We start from the raw sequence: 7,000 nt of genomic DNA, 5'->3' as shown, positions 1-7,000 counted from the left end.
CTTTTTGGTGGATTGATGACAATACGGGATTTGCACAACTGGGAAAAACAAAGGACATAAGCAAACCCCAAGTCTCTAAAATATAGACGGGCTCCCCCTAGATGTGTGCCATCAAGATAGGTGCTTTGAGCTGCACGACACACATACTAGGATCAACACTCCCCCTGTATTTTAGAGACCAACAACCTAAGTGAGAAACAAGATAGCAGGATATATAACATAATGAAGCATATAACTCTGAGATATCAAATGACTGGAGACAAAGATAAAGATATGATAATGATAGGGTAGCATATGTCTCACACCATATGACGCGAACTAAAGTCTTACTGAACACAAAACCAAGCAAAGCACAAAGTAGCACATAACGAAAGCACAAAGGCAAAGACACACTCGCAACACAACGACGCAAATCCCTAAACTCTCTCCCCCTTTGGCATCGAGACACCAAAAGGGGCAAAGAGCTAACCTACGGCTCCAGGTGAGAGCATGCTGAGGATCTCGAACATCAGGACTCTGCGTGATCATCTGCACTGCCGTCCTCGCCCGGAAACTGCTCGGTATCTGAGTCGGTCCACGGACAGTGCTGCTGGATCCACTCCTCCTCCTCAGTAATCTGACCCTCTGAGCCGCTGGTGACTGTCGCACCCATCTGATGCATCAGCTCCTTGTGACGTCCTCTTGCCTTCTTCTCAGCCACATGAGTCATGTACTGACCATGAGACTCCATGCAGAACAGCTTCTTCATCTTGCGTTTGAGCTTCTTTTCCCAAGAGGGCTCTGCTGCAGAAGGCTCTGTCCCAGGAGGCACATACTCCTCATCATCATCACCGGCATCAGCCTCGTCCTCGGTCTCCATGGCAGCAGCAGAAGATGGAGCTCCAGATCTACCCCAATTATCCTTCTTCCTCAGACGCTTGATCTCATGAGAGACCAACTCTCCAGTTTCCAGCTGCTCCTCAGGATAGGTATGTCTCCAGGCCCTCTCAATAAGCAACATGATGAACGGGCCATAAATTGGGCACTTGCACTCAGAAACAGCCGCCAGAAGCTCAGACCACATGACATGAGAGATGTCCAGAGACTCGCCCGTGTTTGCGTCCTTCTCACGCTGGTAGAAGAGAAGCATGTCCACAAGGTAAGAGTGTACCATGTCCAGATTCCCAATACGAGGGAAGAGAGTCTCGCGGAAGATGCGGTGAAGGATGTCCAGATAGGTAGACAACTCATAGGTTTTCCTTCCTGGTCTCAGGGTGGACCTTCCGAGTACAGTAGGGCCAGAGGGCTTGCTTGTGAGTGGAGGTGACATTTTGGTGAGGACGAAAACCAACTGGAGTCTCGAGCCCTTGATCTTCCACCTCAAGCAGCCCCATGAAGGCCTGCCACTTGACAGCTAGCACCTTTCCATTTGTCATCCAAGTCAGAGTCCTGTCTGCGTCAGTCCCTAGGTGAACAGTGGCAAAGAACTGTGCCAGCAAATCTGCATCAAAGTCCTTGTTGAACTGCATGATCCTGAGAATGTTCAACTGAGAGCACATCTGTAGGGCATCACCAAAGTACTCAAGGTCCTTCTCCATAGCATCCGTGTTGATGGAATGAACATTGACAAAGAGATTCTTCTTAGCCTTGATCACATCAAAGTATGTGGCATACTGAAACCGGTTCCAGAACGGGCGGTTGACAAGATTGGGTTCTTGTTCTTCCTCATAGGGGTTGCGCCGACGCCTGTCCCAGAATTCCTTGCTAGACATCTCAGTCACTTTCTTGCCACTTGGCTTCGGTCGGCTGGCAATCTTCTTCTTGCGAGGAGGATTAGCACTTGAGGAAGCACCCCCTGCCGGCTGTGGAGCACTGGAAGAACCACCTGCAGTCTCAGATGAGCGGTACCGCTTCGACGTTGAACGCCCGGGGTTGACACGGCGGACTTGCTGCTCAGGATGTTCATCACCTGGAACCAAACACACGGACACAAGAAACAACCAGAAGGAACGATCAAAACCAAATAAACACAACAAAGATGGATCAACATGTGGTAGGAAACAATGGAACTGGGCATCCAGCGGTAGTACCGTGCCTGCTCAGCGGTAGTACCGCTTATCCACATAAGCGGTAGTACCGCTCCGTGGAGCGGTAGTACCGCTCCAGCGGTAGTACCGTGCCATATGGGCGGTAGTACCGCCCGAGATGGGGCACGGCGGATCCCTACTGCCGTGGTCAGATCCGGCACTACCGGGGATGCCAAATTCAAAAATAAACCTACCAAACATCAATCCAAAGAGTCTAGTTGCCTTCTCCAACCTACTCAAGCCTAGATTTGGCCAAAAATCTAGAGATGCAACTACTATTGCCCCTAAAACGCGAGATCTGAAAACTAGACAAGAAGAGAAGAGGAACGGGGGCAATACCGGCATCCATGGCAAGAGGACGAGGTGGGGATCGACTCCACCGAAGGAAATGGAGAGGAACGGTCCGGAGACGGAGGGCCGCCGGAGCCTTCCCGCGGCGAGATGGCGCTGGAGAGAGAGGAAGAGGAACCAGGGGACGAAGCAAATGGGTATGGGGTGGAGGAAACCACCCCTGCCCACGACTTAACCCCCTGGCCCCGCCCCTCAGCGGTAGTACCGTGGTGAGGGGCGGTAGTACCGCTTAGCCGTATAAGCGGTAGTACCGCTCTGTGGAGCGGTAGTACCGCTCCTGCACAACGGTAGTACCGCCCAGCGCAACTCAAACCAGACTCAACACATATGGTGCAAAATGAAAGACGGGAAACAATGGCAAGAAGACCAACAAGAGCACTAGCAAGAGAACAAGAATCACACGCCTCTATACGAGAGGGCGGTGGCCGAGGCCACCTATGTTTGAGTCACTTGGTATGGCACCACGAAGAATTATCCTTGGGCCCATGACCAAAGCTCGTCTTTGAAGCACAAGTACCATCAAAAATGGCTAATGTGAAAGAGTGAGATCAGTTTATGCATTGTGGGGGGAGGGAAAGTTCATTGAGAGAACAACACTCCCCCTACGTCCATGCCTACACCTAGACAAGAAAGCACAATGAATGTGAGGGGTGTGCAAAGGTTCAAACCACATTGCTCGAATCAATGATATTTAGCTCATGCCTTAACTCACGAAATCTTGCTTCATCCAATGGCTTCGTGAAAATATCTGCAAGGTTATCATGAGTGTTGACATAGTTGAGCTCGATCTCCCCTCGCCTAATATGATCCCGGATGAAGTGATACCGAATCTCAATATGCTTTGTCTTGAAGTGTTGCACCGGGTTGAGAGAAATCTTGATAGCACTTTCATTGTCACACCAAAGAGGCACTTTGTCACAAATGACACCGTAATCCTTTAAAGTTTGCCTCATCCATAAGAGTTGTGCACAACAACTTCCGGCCGCCACATACTCCGCTTCGGTGGACGAGAGAGACACACAACTTTGCTTTTTAGAAGACCAACTTACCAAAGAGCAACCAAGAAATTGGCACCCTCCGGAGGTGGACTTCCTATCCACTTTGTCTCCCGCCCAATCGGAGTCCGAATAACCTACAAGCTTGAAGTTTGCTCCTCTTGGGTACCATAGGCCAAAGTTTGGGGTATGAGCCAAATATCGAAAGATTCGCTTGACCGCCACAAAGTGGCTTTCCTTAGGTGCGGCTTGAAACCGTGCACATATTCCCACACTCAACATGATATCCGGTCTAGATGCACAAAGGTAAAGCAAGGATCCAATCATAGAGCGATATACCTTTTGATCCACCGCTTTACCATTGGGATCAATGTCAAGTTGGCACTTGGTGGGCATTGGAGTGGAAGCCGGCTTGACATCACTTAGCTTGAATCTCTTTAGCATGTCTTGAGTGTATTTGGCTTGGTTGATGAAGGTTCCTTCTCTTCTTTGTTTGATTTCGAATCCGAGAAAGAACTTCAACTCTCCCATCATAGACATCTTGAACTTTGAGGTCATGAGAGCGGCAAATTCTTCATTGAAAGCTTTGTTAGGGGAACCAAAAATAATATCATCAACATATAGTTGGCACACAAACAACTCCCCTTTGACCTTCTTAGTAAAAAGAGTGGGGTCGATTTTCCCGATTTCGAATCCACGATCTTGTAACAACTCCGTAAGATGCTCATACCACACACGTGTGGCTTGTTTAAGGCCATAGAGTGCCTTGTGGAGTTGATACACATGATCGAGGAAATAGGGATCTTCGAACCCGGGGGGTTGTTTGACATATACCAACTCATTTATGGGACCATTAAGAAAAGCACTCTTCACATCCATTTGTTGCAAAGTGAAATTATGATGAGAAGCATAAGCAATCAACAAACGAATAGATTCAAGGCGAGCAACGGGGGCAAAGGTTTCACCGTAGTCGATACCCTCGACTTGGGAGTAGCCTTGTGCCACCAAACGAGCCTTGTTGCGAACAATGATTCCATGAGCGTCTTGCTTGTTCTTGAATATCCACTTGGTTCCAATGACATTATGATTCCCGGTTGGCCTTGGCACTAACTTCCACACTTGGTTATGTTCGAAGTTGTTGAGTTCTTCATGCATGGCGTTGAGCCAATCCGGGTCCTCAAGCGCTTCATAAACCTTTTGGGGTTCGACACAAGAAACAAACGCATGATGTTCACAGTAGTTTGCTAATTGTCTACGAGTGCTTACCCCCTTTCTTAGGCTTCCAACCACATTCTCCATGAGATGACCTTTGGTGGTGAGCTTGGAAGCGATCTTAGCGGCACGACGCTCCAATTCCTCCTCGGAAGTGAAGTGAGGAGGGGTTACTTGATCATCTTGAGCGTCGTCTTGAGCTTGTTCTTGATCTTGAACTAGCTCGAGGGGAAGAACTTGACCTTGGGCATCATTTGGTGGATCACCACCATCTTGAGGTTGATCTTGCCCTTGATCTTGTTCATGAGGTTGAGGGCCTTCAATTTGTTCTTCGGAAGCGTGTGGGTCTTGGGTTGGTGATGGCTCCACTTGAGTGGAGCATTGTCCTTCTCCTTCGGCCACAAGGGGTTCCTCAATGGGTAGGATATATCCAATACCCATTCTTCTTATGGCTTGGGGAGGAATTTCATCACCTACATCACAAGTACCACTTTGCTCCACTTGGGAGCCGTTATTTTCATCAAACTCCACGTTACACGTCTCCTCAATAAGTCCCGTGGACTTATTGAGAACACGGTAAGCATGGGAGTTTGTAGCATAACCAACAAATATGCCCTCATGAGCTCTAGTCTCAAATTTAGACAAACGAACACCTTTCTTGAGAATGAAACACTTACACCCGAACACCCGAAAGTACTTGAGGTTGGGCTTGTTACCGGTGAGGATCTCATATGGAGTCTTGTTCAAGCCTTTGCGAAGATAGAGCCGATTTGAAGCATGACACGCGGTGTTGATGGCTTCGGCCCAAAAGTTGTATGGAGACTTGAACTCCGCCATCATGGTCCTTGCCGCATCCATCAACGTCCGATTCTTCCTCTCCGCAACACCATTTTGTTGAGGGGTGTAAGGTGCGGAATATTGATGCTTGATCCCCTCATCACTGAGAAACTCATCCAAGGTGTAGTTCTTGAACTCGGTGCCGTTGTCACTTCTTATTGTCAAGATCTTTGCATTGTGTTGACGTTGGGCTTCATTTGCAAAGTCAATGACTGTTTGTTGGGTCTCACTCTTCCTCTTGAAGAAATACACCCACGTGTATCTAGAATAATCATCCACAATTACCAAGCAGTACTTTCTACCCCCAAGACTATCAAAGGATGGAGGCCCAAAGAGATCCAAATGAAGGAGCTCCAACGGCCTCTTCGAGTAAATAAGAGTCGTGGGAGGGTGAGCCTTCTCATGAAGCTTTCCTTCGATACAAGCACTGCAAGCACGATCTTTGGCAAAACTAACGATCGTTAGTCCACGGACATGGTCCCCCTTGAGAAGACTTTGCAAAGATCTCATATTGACATGGGCTAAACGGCGATGCCAAAGCCATCCCACGTCAACTTTAGCCATTAGGCATGTCGCGGTCTTAGTGGGTTGCTCCGAAAAGTTAATCACATAGAGACCGTTCTCGACATGCCCAACAAAGGCTACTTTAAGAGTCTTGCTCCACAAGAGGGCCACGATATCAATATCAAAGAAGGTGGCAAAGCCCATGATAGTAAGTTGATGAACGGAAAGTAAATTGTATGCAAGGGACTCAACTAGCATGACCTTCTCGATCGTGAGATCATGAGAAATGACAACTTTGCCGAGTCCCAATACCTTAGAAGACGAGGCATCACCCCACTCGACATTGGTGGGCATAGATGGAATCTTGTGCACGTCCACCACCAAGTCCTTGCTTCCGGTCATATGATTTGTGGCTCCACTATCGAGCAACCATGATCCCCCACCGGAAGCAAACACCTACAAGAGATCAATGCTTGGTTTTAGGTACCCATTTTGTAATGGGTCCTTTGATGTTAGCAACAAGGGTCTTAGGAACCCAAATAGACCATTCAATGTACTCATGAGGAGAACCAACGAATTTGGCATAAACATGCCCATCACTAGCACGGCATAACACATAAGAAGGATTAAAGTCGCCGGCTTTGTTGGAAGGAGTGGCATTGCTCTTCTTGACACCGCCACCCTTCGCATTGTTCTTCTTCTCCTTGGAAGCACCCTCTCCCTCCTTCACAAAAGTTTGCTTGAGAGGAGGAGGTCGCTTGGTCCTGTCATTCTTCTTCTTGTTCTTGGGATTGGGTGCGAACCCAATCCCCTCCTTGGCCACAACTTCCTTTTGATTGCTCAAGAGGTCGTTGAGGTTCTTCTCACCTTGTATGCATGACATAAGGCCTTTCTCAAGTTGCTCCTTCAATTTAGCATTCTCCTCAACAAGATGCACATGCTCACAACACGGGTTAGTAGCATTTGCATTATCAATTAACACCATATGAGGAAAGGTGGCTTTCTCCTTTGTTAGCTTCACTTGGAGTTGATCAT

The sequence above is a fragment of the Triticum aestivum genome, chromosome 1D (genome assembly GCF_018294505.1).
Source record: "Triticum aestivum cultivar Chinese Spring chromosome 1D, IWGSC CS RefSeq v2.1, whole genome shotgun sequence".
Taxonomy (NCBI): domain Eukaryota; kingdom Viridiplantae; phylum Streptophyta; class Magnoliopsida; order Poales; family Poaceae; genus Triticum; species Triticum aestivum.
Note: the sequence above shows the minus strand (reverse complement) of the source record.